The sequence below is a fragment of the Anser anser genome (genome assembly GCF_964211835.1).
Source record: "Anser anser genome assembly, chromosome: 17".
Lineage (NCBI taxonomy): Eukaryota > Metazoa > Chordata > Aves > Anseriformes > Anatidae > Anser > Anser anser.
The window spans coordinates 2,253,206-2,272,967 of NC_139738.1; the positions used below are offsets into that span (position 1 = coordinate 2,253,206).

At 42.5% G+C, this 19,762-nt stretch overlaps 1 protein-coding gene and 1 long non-coding RNA gene across 3 annotated transcripts in view; one reads left to right on the forward strand and one right to left on the reverse strand.

Moving 5' to 3' along the window:
* The window catches only part of SKI (SKI proto-oncogene), a 135,793-nt gene that overhangs the window by 108,053 nt on the left and 7,978 nt on the right, over positions 1-19,762 (reverse strand). Inside the window, exons 4-6 of one of the 2 annotated variants that reach the window (XM_083802334.1) lie at positions 19,027-19,125; positions 14,591-14,678; positions 3,605-3,700 (exon numbers count right to left, since the gene is read on the reverse strand). The gene's annotated coding sequence lies outside the window, so the exon portion shown is untranslated. The remainder of the gene's footprint in view (positions 1-3,604; positions 3,701-14,590; positions 14,679-19,026; positions 19,126-19,762) is intronic. The other variant, XM_083802333.1, reaches the window with a different exon arrangement.
* Positions 35-19,014, forward strand: LOC310882913. The gene is made up of 3 exons (XR_014573227.1): positions 35-2,350; positions 4,095-4,344; positions 15,323-19,014. It is a non-coding gene; the product is annotated as an uncharacterized lncRNA (long non-coding RNA).

The following is a 19,762-nucleotide window of genomic DNA, read 5'->3' on the forward strand; positions in this document are numbered from 1 at the left end:
TCCTCCCCTCCTCCTCCCCCCGCTGCCTCCGCCGCCGAGCCCGGCCAGGAATGCGCCCAGCTCCCCGCGCCCTGCCGGGAACGCCGCCCGCCGCCCCCCCGCACAGCCCCGGCGGCCGAACGGGGCACGGAGCCGGGGGGCACCGGGGAGGGCTTCTCGCCCCCCTCGGACGGGCTCCCCCCCCCCCCCCCAGGCGGCACCGGGGGCGCTGCGGGGCCGGGGGGGGCCCGGCGGGGAAAGGAGCGGGGAGCGGCGCCCCCTGGCGGGGCCCCGGGGCCTGGCCCCAGCCCCTCCTGCTGCCCCCCCCCCCCCCCCAAGGATGGGTTTTGGGGAGGCCTCTCGGCAGCCCGGAGGGGTTGGCGGTGCTCCTGGTTGCTGGAGCCCCCTTCAGCTGAGGGGAAGAGGCGCCTCCGAGGGGAGCCCCCCACGCCCCGGCCTGGGCTACGAGCACCGGGGGTGGGGGGTGCAGAGAAGGGGGAACGGGGCTGAGCCATCGCCTGGGGCCTCACAGCCTAACTCGCAGAGAAGCCAAGGTTTGTGTCCGCACGGTGTTTCGCCCGTGGATTTACAGATCCGCTCGTGGAAGCTTGAGACCCCCCCCCAGTGCCGAACTCCACACACACCTAACGCTGGAGGCCAGGCGGGCCCCGCTGCCACGGGGCGACCAGAGCAGGGCCGGGAGCATCCCTCAGGGGGTAACCAAAGAGCTCCTGGTTAGGAATCACTGCCAGTAACGTTCTCTACAATTACTCCTATCACCTTTAATAATATGGAGCACATCCACGACATTCCACCCATTCCACCACTCGCAAACCAAGCAGCAGGCTTTATTACGAAGAAAACCCTTCCCACCGTCCAGCCTTGCCTTAAGAAAAGCCCCGGCTCTGACAAGCAGCAGATACCCCCCAGTCCATTAGGGATAAGGCACTCACACTGACCATCATCAGATAGCAGCAGAATAATTCCCTAGATGGCTTTAATTCGGTTTGTCTTCTTTTTTTTTTAGCTCACTGAAATATAAATGCCCAGATAGACTCAACCGTCATGCACGGAGCCCCTGATTCTGTTAGGGTAAAATTAACGTTTGCAGGAAGTCTGCTTGGTAATGGGAAAGCCTCTTACTTCTGGATGCTGGGGGTTTGGTTTTGTGTTGTGTTTTTTTTTTCCCCTCTGACTCCTTCTCTTTTACCTTACGAAAAGAAAGGACGGTGATAACTGCAGGTCAATTTAAGAGAGGTATTTTTTTTCCCTTCCGACTGCCTCTTCTGCCAGTAAATCACTGGGTCATGCAGCAGACGGCGTATGGGTGCGATTCATAAATGGAATTCCTGCAGCAGAGGGGACTACCAAAACGACAGGAAGGATGGTCTTGTGGTTAAGGCAGAGAACTCGGGACATCTGGGGTCTATTCCCAGATCTCCCACAGACTTCCTGTTGCCTTGGGCAAGTTGTTCAGTTCCTGCGTGCCTCAGTTTCTGTATCTGCAGCGCTCAGATGGCAACCAATTAGAGGGGCAGCTTCTGAACCTAAATTCACGGCGTGACAGAAACCAGTCTTCAGCTCGGGCAATAACAATACAGCAAAGCCTGCATTTGTCTCTATCCCGCCGACTTTGCGGGACTGAGCAGCAGAAAGGCAGGAGAAGGGGGAGCGAGGAGCACTGTCACTGGGGATTAAGGTGGCAGTGGTTTCTGGAGGCTCTGCCTCCCCCGATGACGGATTGTGAGCGCCGTGCATCTTAAAATCCTATTAATCTTTCCCCCAGTAACTGTTTGTCTTGCTCCCGTTCCAAAGCCCTCTAGCTGGAGAAACAAGAAGGGAAAAAATATCTCGGAGGAAGGGCCCCAACACCACAGTGTTTTTCTCACTCTCTCCCTTTTCTCCTCCCCCTCTCCATTGGCTTCAAGGCCAACAGCTCCTGGAACACAAACACTCTTGTAAACTTCTGAACCACACAGCCCTGTGGTGGGTGGGTGTTTGCTCCCTGCCTGCCAGTTCCAATCCACCCACAGATTCCAAAGGCCCAGAACAAAAAGCAGACTCCATTTTCCATATTTAACAGGCGATTCATTTCCCCCCACACCTCCACATCGCCTTCATTTTGTGGATCTTGGTGCCTCTCGCAAGTATCTAGTCCCACCCTTTACGTGTTCCCCAAGCAGAAGGTAGCATGTTTATGTATATTTTTACATACGCTTATGAAAAGTATATTCTAAACAAATTCACAGCAGCCCCCCTCTGGTTTCAGATGCCTGCTCGGTCAGGAAGCCCTGGGGACTCTCGGGGACTGCGCGGCGTGTTGCAGCTATTTGACAAAACGTTTGGGAAGGGCCGATAGCGAAGAAGGAAAGTAAGTGAAAAAAGAAAGCATGGTGCAGATGTGACCCATCCAAATTCCTACCGTAGCTTCCGTTAGATGGTAAATTCTTTACAGCAGCAAGCATCTAATTTCTCCGTGTTTGTATTGGATATATTAATTTCTAGTTGTGACGCTCAGGTACTGAAGTAGAAGCATTTCTGCATGGCTAGGATATTTCCTTCCCTCTCCTCCTTTAGAGATCCTCTGTGAAAGGTCAGTGATTTCCCTGATATTTCCCTTACAGTGAAACTGGAGGGTGCCAAACTATCCAGAACCTGCAGAATAAGGGCTCATACTCTCCAATGAAAAGGACTTATCTGAGAGTCGGGCAGTCTTTTTCAACCAAGTATTTCATTTTTTCATCAACATACAGATTTCACTCACAAAAAATATTTGTGTGTATCAATTTCTTACCTTTTTGGCTGTAAAAAATGTTTAAACATTTATTTTTAAAAGGAAACCACTTTTTAAATGTATTTCTCTTAGAATTGCACTGAAATAAGTGAATTTAAAAACATCTAGAAAGTCACAAGAAAAAAGAAGTTTCATAAATCAGTGATATTCAAGATGAACCAAACAAAATATTCACTATCTGAGGAGGTCAGCAACGAACCCACGTCGACAAAAATATTCCCTTTTTTAAAAATCATTGGAAAAAGCAACTATTTGATTTTTTATCAGAAAAAAAATGCAACTTGAGATATATGATTTGTAGCTGTTTATCTAAGGTAGCAGTGCTACAGGATAGTAACAGTCAAAGCCACCTAGGCTCTGCTATTCACATCTTTAAGCCAAATTTTGAAGGCAACCATTTTAAAAGGATAATCCAATGCATGTTGGAAGGCTGCAATCACAAAGCGTCTCTACCTTCAGTTGCTCAGCAGCTTGAAAGTCTGGCTGGGTGCAAATGAAGGGGGGACAGAAAAGCAGACCTCCTCTGTCACAGGTTATTCCCACTCCAGCCTTGCTCTGTGGTTTCAGTGAAAATACCCACATGGGAAGCAGACCTCAGAGGTTGTATATTTTGAACCACAAAGGCTAGGGAGCTGCAAGGCTGGCCTCTTCAGTCCTGCGAGGCAGAACCAGCTTGACTGTGCCACATACAGTCTCGTACAGTTTGAGAGAAACTCAAGATCAAGGAATAAACCGAAGAAAAAAATCACAGTGGCAGAATTTGGGAATGGTAGAAACATACTCTGAGGCACACGCACAAAGTAGGCGTACAGAAAACAGAGGAGCTCTTACCTTCCTCCCTTTTTGGCATCCGTGACCTGGGCATAGACGCTAAAGCAACCTCTCTCCAGAATACTGCCCCACTCCTGGGTCTTGCTTCTCCTCTCTCTGCAAAACAGATTGGTTTAATATTTGATCTTTTCAGTGACGGCAGCTAGTCATGCTGTACTTTATGGTCTTAGCTCAGCTAACTGATGATGTTTTCTCATGTTCATAGCAGGTTCTGACACCACTAAGCAGAGAATCCCATGGATTCAGAAGCCGTTTTTGTTATTTTCCTAACTCCATTCAGAGTTCTCAGTTCTTGTCCAGCTCAGCTCCCTATCCTGTCTCCTTCTGTATCTTTTACATCTTTGCAAAGCACAGAACCTCCTAACCCACATACAGCTCATATTCCTCTCTAGTTCTCATCCTTAGAGGATAAATTACCTAGTATAAGATTCAGCCTTTTAGCTCATGTTAAGGCAACTGATGGATTGTTTGTTCTTTTTTCCTTCATAAGTCCCTCGTGCTGGCCAGGAGAGCAGCTAGCACGCTAACACGATTCAGCAGGCTATTCGGAACAAAAGCTGTCTGACTCCACCAAACCTAAGAACTGGCTTGAGTCTTCATGAAGTTTGACTAATGGGCATACATCCATGGCTAATACATGTAACGAATGGATGATCTGCTTAAAATAAGATTTGCTCGCAACCTGTAATTCCCATTTACATGGCAAGAAACCGTCAGACAACCTAGGAAATACAGGAGAGGTAAGGTGTTGTTACAAGCACATGAAAGAGCTCTCCATCTCTTAGATTTTTTTCGCCCCAAGTTGCCTGGTATGTTGCCCAGGGCTGCCCCTCCTACCCACACACTGTACCTACATGCCCCAGTGGATGCTGCCAAACACCTCATTTTAAAAGAGAGTCATGCTTGCTACTGCCAATAAAAGAAATAATTTACTGGAAACAGTCAAAGGGACACACAAACTGGAATTCTTGGGATTTCCACAGGAGCTCACAAGATAGCCCCGGTAGGTCACTCAGAGACTTTGTCATTTATATTAACACAGATCTTTAGCCGCTCAGCACGCCCAGCAGTAAGCAAACAAGGCATAGCATAGAGCCAGCAGAGGAAGGGATAAGGATACCAAGACATAACGTTATTCCTGTAAGAAAAGTAATGGAGCTGTTAGCGTTCGCCCTCAGTATTCTCCCTAGCACAGTTCTCACGCAGGATATCACCGAGCAGTCACTGGCACCACTCTGGGGAAGAAAAATCAACACATTTCAGACAAAGTCAAACCTAAGACTCGGGCAAAGTATCTCATTTAGTCTATCCCAAAGCAATCAGTATCAAAGGAAACGAGCGTGTCAACCTTGCACTACAGGAGCTGCTGATTAGCAAAGCCTCAGCTTTGAGCTTCACCAAAACAAAGTGGGTTAACACCCCTCTCCTGCCCTCCCACACACACTCGATCATGCAGAGAAGCTGTGGGAATACTGATCTGATCTGCTGCAGCTGCTGTGGTGAGTAAAAGGGCAACAGAGCTGGGCTCTACAACTAGCATGTATCAACTTGCACCACGGTACAATTAATGCTGCTTCATTTCCATTTCACCTGAAGCCCACGTACAACTTTAAGGCCAAACGTTTCCTTCCCCAGTAGCCTGTCACAGACTCTGGGGCGTTCGTGTATCTTTTTCTGAAATCTCTTCCATCTTTAAGATAATTTCTCATCTTCACAGTATTCGTATTCTGAAAATAACATTGATATGATTAAGTGCTCCTTTCCTAGAAAGACCCGTAACACCTCATTATCTGCAAGCAGGGCTTTCATGAAGGCTTCTGGTTTTAGCATCTCTTCTCATGGGCTTTGGTACGTACCTTACAACAGTTTAAGATCCAAAACCATAGCGGGGAATGAGCCCCACGGTCTGCTTGAAAGTTATGTTATCTACTGTCTGCTGAAAAGTGATCTTCTCTCCGCTGGTCTGACATATGAACCTGCGACTTATTTTAAAGGCCTGTGTCTCCTATAAATAACACGCAGCACTAGACACTCTATGGGCATAAGTGCTTGCATCATCACTTCAGTGATTCAGAACACGCTGTCCTAAAATCTGGAATTTCTACACCTCTCTCCCAAGTTCTCAAGGGTTCATCTCGTATTTATTTTATTTATGGGCTTTCTGAATGAACCTGTGATTAAAGCATATGCAAACCTCATTAGCATAATGAGATTTTTCTTACAAGCACATATTGAAAAAGAAACATTCATACTGTCATTTTACAGATGTGGCACTGAGGAACGGAGATGGTATACAACTGGCTTAAGGCCACCCCACAGACCTTTATCAGAACCCAAATCTTTTATCAAATTCAAATCAACTGCTTTCATCTAATAAGTATTTTTTCCTAACAAAATTCCATTTATATTCCTAGAACTATTCCTAAATGAAATTTATGTGAGAAGAGAATTCAATGCTAAACGGTATGTTTTGTGTGTGCTTTTTGGTGTGTTTTTTTTTTGGTCCGCAAGACCTCTTTCGTGCTCCAGTGAGCAAGACAGGCTGTTTGTTTTTTTTTGATTGGACACCTCAGACACCTCCAGTGTGGGAGACTCAGGTAACGAAAGTCCTCCATAACACTGGCATTCACTGAAGTGTCTGTGACTTAACATGGCCCCATTCTCTTTCAGAGGAAAAGATGTTTACATTTTAGGTTCCAGGCATTTTAGGCTTAAATTGTCAGGTTAGTTCTTATGTAAAGCATTTTCATTTTTTCCTTTTTCAATTAGCTGTCTCAGAGAAGAGGAGTGCAAAGGCTAGAAACAAGAGATGTTAAGGCAGCAGTTCTCAGTATCCCAGCAGAAGGACGTTTCAGCAACCTGCCCCTTTGTAGCTACACCCAGCAGAAAGCCAATTGCAATGTCTGAGCCTGACTTGCAAGGGTGCTGCCCAAAAGGGCTGGCACAGGAGCCTTTCAGTGAGTTTCACTTCTGTTTTCAACAGCCCTCCCCTTTCAATATTCCCTATGTCTACAGGCAGAGTGCCTACATAGATCCGACCCAATTATCTTGTCTTATGTTGCCTCTGACAAACAAACAAACAAACTAAAAAATCATCTCTGGAATAATTGGGGTTTAAGATTATTTTAAGCAAGGAATGAACTCATATTGATAAGCTTGTATGTACAGCTTTTGTATTCAAACTCAGTGACTCTGAGAGGAGGGGTAGCAGGGGCTGGCCTCGCTTAGATTTCCCTTTTCCATATCCAGCTTTTTCAAAATTTCTGCTAGATTCCTTTTCTGCATGTGGCAGGCCTGAGAATGGCACCCTCTCCTTCTTCCTGCTATCCATTGTGTAATCCAAAACCCATGCTGAAGCAGTGATCATGTCTGTACCGTGCATACTGCAGCATTACCACTAGGACCCCAAATCCATCAGCTAACATGCCAGCTGGCACCTTTCCCTCCCCTCTGCTTTCTTTCCCTGAGCAGGAGAAACCATTCATTGCCTTCTGGGGCTAGCACTGGACCCACACTGTTCTTAGTAATGAATGCAACCTGTTCTAACGAATGTGAAGCTTATTTGTGAGTGTGGAGCTGCACTCAATTGCCTGACATTTCACATTTCTCACCATAAATCTGCGTAACACTTTATTTTAATTACTGGGACATTTTCTAACTTTTATTGTTTCTGGCAAACACAGGCAAAATGAGCTCATTCATTATATAAGGTATGCAAGCTATTTCTTCAGGGGAAATTGTGTTCTATATTATTCTTGCCATCCAACGAGACGCCATTCACCTCCCTTCTAGATGTCAGTAACTATCACAAAGGCTGAGAATAATTAACTAATCTGACAGGGACATTGCAAGATGAGATATCCAGCCACCCATCCATATCCATCCATCCATCCTTCTGCATTTCTAACACCCTCACTAATGTAACTCAGAGGCAGCACATATCATGCCTTTTTCAACATTCCCACTCCCAAATGGGTGTAGATGCCACCCTGAGATGCCACGAAGGAAATGCCAAACTGCAAATTTCAGACCCTGATTTGATTTCTCCAAGGCAATTTTGATCTGTGTGTGTTACAAACACCAAGAGGAGAAACAGCAGGTTGATACCACTGAAGAGCACCGCAGTCCTCAGGAAGATGCTGCATATTAACGCCTAGGCAGCAGAGACTGCTGTTAGGGCCCTGGAGAGACCACAGGATTTTACAAATATCTTGAAGCCTCAATGTAAAAATCCCTTTATATCCTCCCAGCAAAGTTCCATAATTTCATTAAGATGAGCAGCATTACATACTGGAGAGGCTGAACTCCTCTAGCTCTCCAAGGTCAAATCAGCAGACCTGCAGAAAATCACACGCAGCACCTCTGGGCCTTATTTGTCCCACAGCAATCAGTGCCAAATTTCAAACGGAGTCCCAACAAGATTACGTTTAGACCGTCCCTATACCGATAATTTAGGGGCAGTGGGTGCTGAACACTCTGCAGGCAATGCAACCTCTCATTTGTAAAACCAGGCCCAAGCCTTCTTTAACCAGGCCACCACTTACATGAGTGAATTCAGACAGGACTGGAGAAATCATAACTCAGGCAACTTCTTCTGACAATTGTCTGAGCTTTGGAAATCGACTCCTGCTCTTGGACTGTCCCATTGTCTGTGCATTACAACCCTTCCTCAGACTGTACCTTCCTTGTTCCTACTGCTGAGCCCGAGATGATGGAATTGGCCGTTTGCCCAGGTGGAGGAAAAAAAAAAAACTCAGTTGCTGTAATGGAACGGCTTTCTGACTTTTCTGAATGCACTAAGTGAAAATCCCATGCAGACAGAGCATAGCATGCTTAATGACTCACGCTCCACATTTTCACCAGGGAAAAATTTAAGGCCTGCACTCAAAGTTAAAAGATGGAAATTTTTATAAAACTTCCATTGTGATATGTTACCATCTGTTCCGAAATCAACAACAACAACCAAAAAATGCAAGTAAATTGCTTGATTTTCTCCTTTCTTGTTTTTGTTGTAAGAGCTTTCTGTTTTATAGATAAGATAAGAATCTCAGTGGGAGGGACACAAGCATATACAATTCAGTATTAAAAAAAAAAGAGACCTCAATCTTTTTGTTTGCTGGCTTTGGACACATTTAAATCCTGCAAAGTAAACTGTTCTATATGTTATGGCCATTTTCTCAAACAACCATCAGTAGTGTTTTGTATCAGTTAGGGAGTGGATTTTATATCTGTATGCCTAAGTGTGCATGCATGTGCTCAGCCCAGAAACTCTGAACCGCCTCCAAGGTCTTCTGATGAGATGGTTTTACTGAAAAAGTGTTCTCTCTCTCTTGGGAACCAAGCCACTGAGAATTTGGATGAAATGTGTATAACAACACAAAGTTTTGAGTTTGCTTGGAGAAAAAAGGAGAGATTGCAGTCCGCAACTTTCACCCCTTTCTTTCCTCCTTCATTCTTTCTAATGGTTTGTAAAAACATATAACTTCTTCTGCCTGTTTTTAAGCAAGAACATATATTTCTTTCTTTTCGGAGAGTTCATTTCTTGGAACTCATACCATTTTCATTTAGCTATTTTTACCCACCCTGCTCCTTCCTGTATCCATGGAGTTTCATCAAAACATTGAATTCCAGTCTCTAATGACATAACCTTCCCCTTTCCTTCCTGTTCTCATGTCACCTCTCATTTTCTCACCAGCTCCATAGACTTCTCTGATTTTTTAGACTTCTTCTGGTCTACGCTTCTTATTTTTGTTATGTGCTTTGCAACAGCTCTGCCCTCTTCTCTGCAGAATACTAACTTGAGTATACTTGGAGGCTGTTCAGATTTTTGGGGGAATACTAACAAGCCATGAACTTCTGTATAAACAAGAAAACCTAAAAAAAAAAAAAAAAAAAACAAAAAAAAAACCTTGCCAACTGCCTTAGCTAAGGAGAACAGTTTCTCTTACCTACTCTAGGGTAAAAATCTGACTTCAAAGGCCAGTTCTGTCTTACATCAGCATCAAACTGGAATGGTTCAACCGTAATCACTATCGGAGAGCCTCATCTGCCACATTTTGGTATAAATCAGCTATCGGACAGCCATAGCGACACAATCAGAATGGCTGTGATTCCAGGAGGAGACAAAGGGACTGTGAAACACAGCTCACAGCTCCACCGATTGTATTAGCAGTTGAACGTGAGGTACGGGGCACGTGCTATCGATGCCCGCCTGAAGTTACTTCATGGAGTAACACTAGCACGGTACGTGTCGGAGCCTGGCCCTACCACATCTTTCCACGTGCACACTACACCTCGCTACAGCTGCGTACTCCTGCGAGACAGAGTTCCTGCAGCGTGTGATTCTTAAGGGTAAAGGTAGGAGCAGCAATCTGGCATAAATATTCCTCGTCTCAGAAAAAAACTGAACTGCAAATGGAATTCATTTGCTGATTTGCAGGAACAATGAAGTCAAGCAACAAAACTTAGCAAACCATATTAAAAAGCATCCTCGCAAGTGTTTTTGCAGGAGACAGAGGTGTTTATGAACCAAAAAAAGAGGTGTAGAAGTTACAATTGCTCTAGGGCAAATTTTAACTGTTTTCCCTTCCTTATTAGATTTCTCATTCATAAAAAAAATGTTAGCTGACTTAGCAGTCACTGTACCACATGGGATTTTAGGTGCTTCTAACCATCTGTACATATTTTTTCCATTTGTCCAATTAATTTGTCTAATTTTATCTCTGTCTAAATAATTAATTATCTGGAACATCAAGACAAACCTTTATCTCAGCACCACTATGGAGAGCCTATTTGCTTAGAAGCAGGGAATACAAGCTCCAGGCTCTCACAAAGTCCATTGCCACTCTCAGCTGGCAGTACTAGCGGAAATCCTTGCTTGATCCTGACACTTTTTCCTAGGCTTGATCCTGAAGGTTCAATCCTTCCAAAAGGTGTCAGCAAAGTTTCCAGATTTGCTCTCTGAATGCAACATATGCAGATTCAGAGCAATAGCACTGTGGGAGTGTGGTCTACGTTAATCAATATGAGCTCTACACTGACAATCTGCCAAGAATCTAAAGCCCCTATATAAAGACTGTTCCCTGTAAGGCATCAAGTGCCCCAAATTTCCATAAATTCAATGGCTGTAGGATTAGAACGTTAACTTGTACAGAGTTGCACCTACCCATAACTTCAATATAGGAATGCAGTACAGGAAGACGACATGACTAGGTCAGCAATTTCTCCATCCTACAGTCTTATCTCTTGGTGCCCAGCTAAGTCCTTTATCAATAGAAAACAGTTGGGAAGCTTCACACTGAAGTTATGATTCTGCAAGATTTAGAATATTATTTGCACGATAAGCTGAGAAATTAGGTCTGAAGCCTCTTCTGTATTTAAGCTGAAAATGGAAAGCTCAGTAAGGTACAGAAGTGGCAAGCTTGGCCTCCTTACACAACATTAACAGTCCAGTTGGATCAATGCAGACTACTTTGCGCTGGCCTACAGAAGCTCCGTGGGTTCATCCCGCAAAAAGCATACAAAACGGAGGAATATGATATGGATTTATACCACCTTTCATTTTCGGTTCATATCTGAAAAAGCTCGATGACCAACAATGTCATTAATAACGTTTTACTTGAAACATTCAGTCTAATCCACCTGCATGTTCAGGAGTCACCTGCAATTTCCCCATATGAAATCTTTGTCATGCCTCCCTTCCCTACTTACTGCGCTAAGATCATTGACACTTTTACTAGTTGAAAACAAAGAGAAGTGGCATGACGGACTGAAGAAACCTGAGAATCAAACACCTAATTCTTCCTCAGGTTTGCAAGGCCATTTGCAGCAAGTCAGTTCTCCCTTTCTCCTTCCGTAAAGTGGAAATGCACAATACGACTTCTTTTGTTAGAGCTTTACATGGAGCCATATAAAGAGCTGTGTACTACAAGAGGAAACAGTCTACTGGATTATGTTTAGCACCAGAATCAGAAGGGCAGCTTTGTGGTGACCTACTGCGTGACCTACCTTAAGCACGTTTTTGCTCCGTGTCTTTATTCCTTCTCATACCCACCATCAAAAGGAGCTGCCCATTTAAATTGCCTCTGTAAAGAGGATCTCTCCTCACTCAGCAGCAAAAGCAATGAGGTCCCTAGCAGGTATGGCTCAAAAAAATTCAACAGAACTCTACTGTGCCAGAGCAGACAATTTCCACTGAAATTTACTTTACTTAATTTAGAAAGGAGTATAAATGCAGAGAGTGCCACCATTGTCAAAATAGTTTTAAAATATATTTTCAAAGTGAAACAAGACCATCTAATTCAAAACGTCCTAGTTTTAATCGTGTCCTATTGTACCCAATACAGAAGTCAAAGAACTCCAAAAGTTTTGAACAATTTTTTTAGTAGCTTTCTTTCACTTCAAGTTGGAATAAGCTTGTGTTTCAAACTCCTCGAGCCAATTCAGCCTGTGAGCTAGTTCTAATTTCTGACTAGTACCATCAGACAAATGTAAAATTATGTGTGGAAACAGAGTGCTTAGCGGGACTGGATTCTTCAATAATTCTTTGTTTCATATAAAGCCCGCAAAGGGACTCTGCTTCAGCACACACATTCCTATGTTGAAATGCTACTTCACCTAGCAGAACACACAGCTATGTAAGCAAAATGTACCTCTGCATGTGTTTTTTCCTCTTCCAGCCTGACAGACATGCTACATATGAGACACGCTCAAAATAGATTAAATTCATTTCCTACACTGAACAGATACAAATCTACTGACGTCTATTCAAGCAGCACCTGATTACACAAGAAGCCAGTTTTGTCCACGGTAGCCTAAGAAATGCAAGTTCAAATAGGTAGGGCCAATCCTCTGTTTGTGTAACAGTTTAAGCCTGCCATCAGAGAATGCTTTGGGTTGGAAGGGACCTTAAAGATCATCTAACTCCAACCCCAAAGCACTCCTTGAAATCAAGCGATCAGCTCTGCTGTAACAAAGGAGGCCCAGCGAGCGCCTGCTGCCTTCTCTTCCTAGTCCAGCAAATTCTTTCAGCTAACCTGATAATCTGTCCGGTTGGCTCAACAACTTCACACAGATGCTTTGCCATTTTTGCCCATTGCTTTTCCTTACATCATTTATTAACAAGGTCCCTGAAATTCCTCTGGAGGTATGTCAGGCCACAGATCCTTTTCTCATTTCATTTCAATTCTAGGAAAAGCAAGCAAGTAAAATTGCTTCTAAAAAAGATTCAGCTACTATTCCTGACTGTGTTTGCACAGCCATCGATCAATAACTGAGTAACTAGGTCTGCCTACCTTGATCTCAGCGACGGGCTGAGATTGTTTGCCCTGGCCTCAGTCACCTGATTGAACAACTGTCCCGATCCTTGCTAATGGATTCCATTGCTACATAGTTTAAGCAAATAGGAACACCACCAGTTTTTGCAACTTCAGAATGTTATTTGAAAGCACTTCACCTGCACTACAAACACTTCCCCATACCTCCATGTTGCCCTCGTTTTCCAGTGCTATACATTGCAGTGCTGGCTTCCATGCGAAGCGCCCATGAAGCTGTCTAAACAAATACACAGGCAGAAAATCTGAAGCAGAGCATTTCCACCTGTTGAATCTCTCCAAAGCTGACACTGGTAATGACCATCACCTCCTAACGTGCGGGTTGCACCTCCAGCAGAAGACAGTGCCAAGGAAACATTACAAGTGGAAATCAGAACACAACTCGGAAAGGCTCAGCGACAACTGCAGAGTAGAAGTCAACGGCCAGTTAGGATCACTATTAGCATGCTAGGAGGAGGGGACAGGGAGGGAACTAAGACCAAATTAGCTGTGGTTTACTAGCAAGGGAGGTCATTTCTGAAAAAAGAACAGGATCCCAGTGGGAAAAACAGTACAGGAGAAATATCAGTAATAGGGCCAATCATGAAATAAAGGGCCTGCAAATATTTCACAGAAGAACATAGTAGAAGGGGAGCTAAGGGGCAAAATTACACTGGCATACTAAGAGTACACGGTCTCTAGAAACGTGACAGTGGCACAGGGCTGGTGGTGGTCAACTGACTCCGAAGGATTGCTAAACAGAACACAAGTCAAACAATGGCATGCAGTTCACACGAAGTTATGCTTTGTGTTTATGTTGTCAGCGGCTGAGCACAAAGGCCTCTGCAGCCCAGCTGAGAGGTTGTGTGGCTGATGCTCTCTAGCAAGTTGAAGGTTGCCAGCTCTACCTTGTGAAAATCCCCCCAGATACTGTGCAGAGATCTGTATCACTAAGCCTAAGATTGTTCTGTGGGATTGTTTCATAGCCTGTGGCCACAATACATGTCCACAACTCCAAGTTACCCAACTCTATAACAGAAAGGATGCATGCAAAATGCCTTGCGTGAACGGGCTTTGCTCACAACAGCTCTTGAACTGTTTGGGAAAGTGTTAGTTGGCCCAGCTAAAAATGTGCAAGAGCTCTTTCAACAATATATCGATGTACAATGAAGTTCCGGAGCCCAGAAACCTTTCCTTAAGCTGTTAATTTGCCAACATACCTGTAGCCTGTGATTAGGAGCTGGACTCGATGACCCTTATGGGTCCCTTCCAACTCGGGATATTCTATGATTGTATGATTTCTTTCTGTACTGCTTGCCGAAGCTTTAAGTTTGGAAGCCATTATGCATACTGACAGTTTCCTGTTGACACAAGTAGTCAGAAGAGGGGAAACATCTGTAGATGTTGCTTTAGCTTAAGGGCTATCACTATGCAGCCTGGACAGACAGAACTATTCCTCTAAGGGAAACCTTTGGTGCCAATCTGCTTGACGTGGCTTGGCTCGAAGCAGAGGACTGGGCCTGAAACTGTCACAGACATCTTACAGCATTCCACAAAACCTTTAAAGAAGTGCTGGAAACAGGAAAAGTACAGATTTACTGGGAGAACAATGAAGTGGGTTCTGAGTATGGAAGGCAAGGTAGTGTATTTCCACTTCCAAGTAGAGTTTATTTACCAGCTCAGCGAGGAAGCACCTGGTAGAATACGATCTATAACCTCCATCTAAGAACTTCAGCAAGTCCTCCAACAGGGTTTCACAGCACCTACAAAAGTTAAACCGTACTGACAAACAAACTGAGGCAAAAGAAAGAAACTAAGTAGGTCTATCAAAAGTATATAAGGTCTGGATGGAAGCACAGATTTCCTGTGCTTTTAACCTGTCGTGAGTTCACTGCCTCATCAAGCCCACACATGAGATGGAAACCCATCAAGGATCATTGTGCAAGAAGGAAGATATGAGAATGGCAAGAAACATTCACCCGGCAACTCATTAAGCCACAACTCAGAACAGGAAGTTTCAGTCAAATTTTCAATTCCCACACCAGGTTAAATCAATCTAAATCAAATACACTTAAAAGAAAAAAACCTTGAATGGAAAAAACAGTCTCTTTATGCCACCCACTATCAGCAAGTTTATTGTTCTTGCTCAAAAACTATTTCCCATTTAAAAGTTACGTGAATTTAGAAATCCAAGCAGTGGATTGTTTTCTCTTTTTGAATTTCAACACAGGAAAATGGAGTATTTTGTAGAGTTAACTAAGCTAAGAAACAGTTGAGATAGCCAGTACTGGATTAAAATCAATTCATGGTGGTAGCATAATGCTAAAGAATCCCACACTTTTAAGCATTTTTAACATTTTCAAATGTCTTACATCAGGCCTTATATTCCATTTTCTTTCTCTCTTAGAAACTCACTTCTCTTTTCCACAATAACTTTGGGAACAGGCCTATGTGTCTTGACATCAAAGGTTTTTGCAGATCTTTTCAGCACAGAAATGGATGGAATGTATCACATACAGCATCCACTGTCCTGTTTCTGACGTTGGCCATGACTAGCTGCTTCATACAAAGGTTGAAGACACTTCAGGAGGCACCAATCCAAACTGCAAGTCCCTTCTTCACCAGCAAGAGTTAAAAGGGTTCCCTTGTTGTCTCCGGGATGTTGCTGCATTTTATTTTAAAGACTCTTACTATAACCAAGCTGGGTGTTTTTCTAGCTATACAAACATCCCAGCCTTTTCTGAATCCTGCCACACTCTCAACTGTATATCCAGCAGTACACAGTTTTATACGTACATGTAAATAAAATTTTTAGATAGAGCACAAATATATATTTATCTGAAAAAATAATTCAATACGTATGTACTTGTGCTTTATATATTATCTATATAAAAAACGGTGGTTCATGTCATAAGCTCAAGTCTCTGATTCCACATAGAAAGGGAGCTGGTGCGCGATGGGTCCATTTCTCCAATTCTCTTTTTCTGTGCATTTATTACCAACGAAGGATATCAGACATGACAGCCCTGGAGGTGGAAGCCCTTTGTCTACACAGCTGGTCCAGTTCTGTCAGCAAGAAGGCAGGACTTCACTTCAGCTGTGTTTCAATCCACAATGCCTCAAGAAACTACCAAGAACCACCAGTAAAAAGCAAGGGAATAAGAAATTAAGACTGACCAGTCAAAGTCCTTTATGAGAACACTTTCTGAGAGCTACCAAGGAAAACAATTAGGACCAATTGCATTCCTTATTTAGGTGGAACACATCTGAGACCATGGAACTGCTTATTTATGGGTGGCTTAAAAATAACCCTATAGAAAGCAACCATTAAATTGCTACTAGTACACACTAGATTCGAAATAGCAATTAAGGTTTCTCATTTCATTTGCAAGGCACTGAGCACACCAGTCCTCACCAAAAGCAAGCTTACAAAAGCTCGGACAAGAAAAGGATTACTGACATACATATTAAAATGTCAACAAAGTATGTTGTGCACGCTGCTCCCTAGAGTGATTTCATTTTATTTTTTCCGCTAGCAGCAATTCCACAAGTGCATACGAGTCAGAAAAAGAAGTCAAATGGAAGCAGTTGTGAAACTGCTCCATCTACTTTTATCATCCACACAGAAAAATGCACAAAAAGAATAGTAGGCATACACTGGAAAAAAATATATTAAGTCCTAAACTTTTCTTTTTTTCCTAGTTTTTAAGGATGGAGTACCTTCTGAATGTGTAAATTCTATGGAAGCACTGTCTCTTTAAAGTTGGAATGTGTTTTGTTGTGTTTTTTGTTGTTTTTTTTTAAACCACAAGAAAAAGTGCAGTTTCCCAGGTTTTTACTGGAAAAGTTTTCTTGGGAAAATATTCATTTCCAAAGCGTTGTTTTTACACTTTCGGTTCACTGGTCATATGACTCTTAAAATGCTTTAATAGTGTTTTTACTCCATGAATGTTTCCAATAATTTAATCCATTCTATTTCCTACAGTATCTCCTTTTAAGGACATCTATATCGATAATGCTTCTGACATTTTGTAATCCAAATAATTTCATTTTTAGATTTTCTTCTCAGTTGGGACATTCAACACAAGACTAATTGTTTATTCCTTCATCTCAGAGTTTTCTGAAAATGGTACTGCACAATAAAACCCAATCAATAACCCAATAAACATTAGAGACATGAAGAATTTCACACAGCATTTTAAGTTCCTGAAACTTTCCTTTCTAATGAGGTTAGTAATCATCTGCTACGTTTTCCAAGACCATATATATATGTTTTGTGTACACCTGCCCTGCAGAGATTTTTTTTTTATATTTATTTTACTAAAATGGGAGTTCTGTGTCCTGTGACAGGCTGTAAATACGTACCCATAATCAACTGTTATTACATATGGCACTCAATAAATACCCTAAAAGTATCTATTTATAACAGTAAACTATCGAAAAACCTTAGCATTTTAATAAGCTTGCAGAAATCTTTATCAAAAACTGCATGTGGTCTTCTGCAGAGGAGATACATTGTTCAACTCAATTGTTCCCAAACTTCTGTGCTTTTTTGCTGCAATCAAATATGTCTCAAATACTATTGGAATTCAGGAGCTAATACACTTTATGGTTTCACAGACTGATTTGGGAACTATTAGTTCATCACTTCAAAATGTAATTCCTCCTATCTACACAAAGACAAAAATCAGGCCTCCTTTGCTGTCTTTTCTGATGCTCCATTTATAGTATAAGCTACCAAAATAGCTTTAACATGTCTGTTGTACTTGGTCCTTATTTAGAATGTTCTGACTGTAAATTGTTGTCAATTGTTAAATTCAGTAAGAGTGATATCTAGTCATGTCACATAAGATCTGGTCTTTTTTGTGCAAGGTATAAGAGTGCCATTAAGCAGTCTTTCTGCTGATGAGTTCGCAAAGTGTGGGAGTGATGTAGAGATGCAGTGACTCATGTGATGTCAGTCAAAAGGCCAGCTTCAGAACCAGCGACAAAAGCAAGTTTCTCGAAGCCAAGACCAGACTCATTGTACTTTTCTGCTTCCACATCACATTAAAACACAACTGTAGCCTAACTAGAAACATCTGGCTTTAATGCAGCATTTGCAATTATTGATACTTAAACTAAAGACACATTCTAAGACGGTCAAAGAAAATTTTGGTAGGCCTATCACCTATTGTCCTCACAAAGGTCCTTTGCTTAATACTGAGTGAGGGAAGTGGTGAAGCTGCTTCTTAGCTGTTTATAAAGGAAACCAGAAGATACTTTGACAAGATGCTATCTTCTTTCCTTCCTCTCACTGTATTCACTGTTCAACAGGGGAATTTTAGCTTTTGTTCCCTGTCCTATACAGTAGTCAAAGGCTCTAAAGGGGCGACCTCTCTAGCACACAAGATGAAACGAACACTCATTAATTCTCTTGTTCTTTGTAAGATTAGAGATACTTCAATGACACATCCAATATCTATCTGATGAAAATTGTTACCAGAATGTTTCAATATCAATCTCTCTCTCTCTTTCTCTGTAAATAAGTTACAGAAAGAAGCCAACTGACAGCACTTGACAACATGGAGCATGGTGCCAGAACACAAACCAATAAAGTTTCCTCTTGAATGTGACAAAACACTTATTTTAAGCATACTGAGACAATAAAGTGCTGATTAATAAGTAGCATGTTCTTGTATGAAACTTATGAGTGTGTAGTGTTCTGCTTAACAGAGAAGATGCTGAAGGTATGCAATCACAAGTACAAAACTAGCTCCACATAGCTGTATTGAAAGTTAGCTCTGAACACACATTAATTCCAGTAACAGCGTATCTTCAGCTACGTGCAGGATTGACCCAATGTCGTTGACATATTTTTATGAACTCATTAAGAATAAATACACGTGTAAGGTTTCTCAGACATATCTACATAGTCTACAGTCACGTCTTTGACTGCTGCCTTATCTGGGTACAAATGAGTGTATTGATTATTCAGGGATTGCTACTGAGTGATTATTTCAGACTTAGCTAGAAATTATGAGGCTCTATTAGCATCATATCACACGTAATTGCACGTTAATACAATGTTCTGTAGAAATTAACATGGAGAGAGCTGAAAATAATACTCACCCACAGAGTCTAAAAATAAGCACCAAAATTTCCCCTCCTCGCTTCTTTCTGATTCTTGTTTCCCCTCAGGTGATGGTAGAATTCTCCTTTCCGGCTCTCCTGAAACACATCATGTGCTCTGGGTCACAGACTGTTCTGAGAAACCTTGGTTATGCAGGCTTACACTTTTGGGATGTACTGTGTGATGCAAATTAAGGGTCTTTTTATTAGACCAGAATAACCAACACAACACACCAGTTTAACATGACCTCCAAGAAACACATTTAAGTACACACAAATAAGAAACATAGGCACAAGAGTGGTATGCACTAATTACAGTAAATGTGGTGTTTTCAGCTGCACTACCATGAAGAAATATACTACTTTAGAGTATTCTTGGTGTGACAGACTCTGTTTAGTTCAGACCTGCAGCTCAGCCCATTTCAGACTTCTAAAAACAAGCCAATTAAAGTACCAGAAGCTTATTGAATATTGATTGTTTCAGGCAATCCAATGTAATGATTTGTTTTACACAAACATAGGAATTGTGAGAACAAAGGGTTCTTAAAATCAGTAAAAAGGATACTAATTTTGGAGGAGCAGAAACTATTTGCAGTCCCTGCTGAGTGGACAAGCTTTCCCACAGGATGACAAATGGAGAAGAGTCCAGATGGAACTATGTGATGATGAGGAGTAACAATCCTACAGAGTTTGGGGGCAATTTGATACTTTTGTAGTACTGATATGTCCTCAGGCA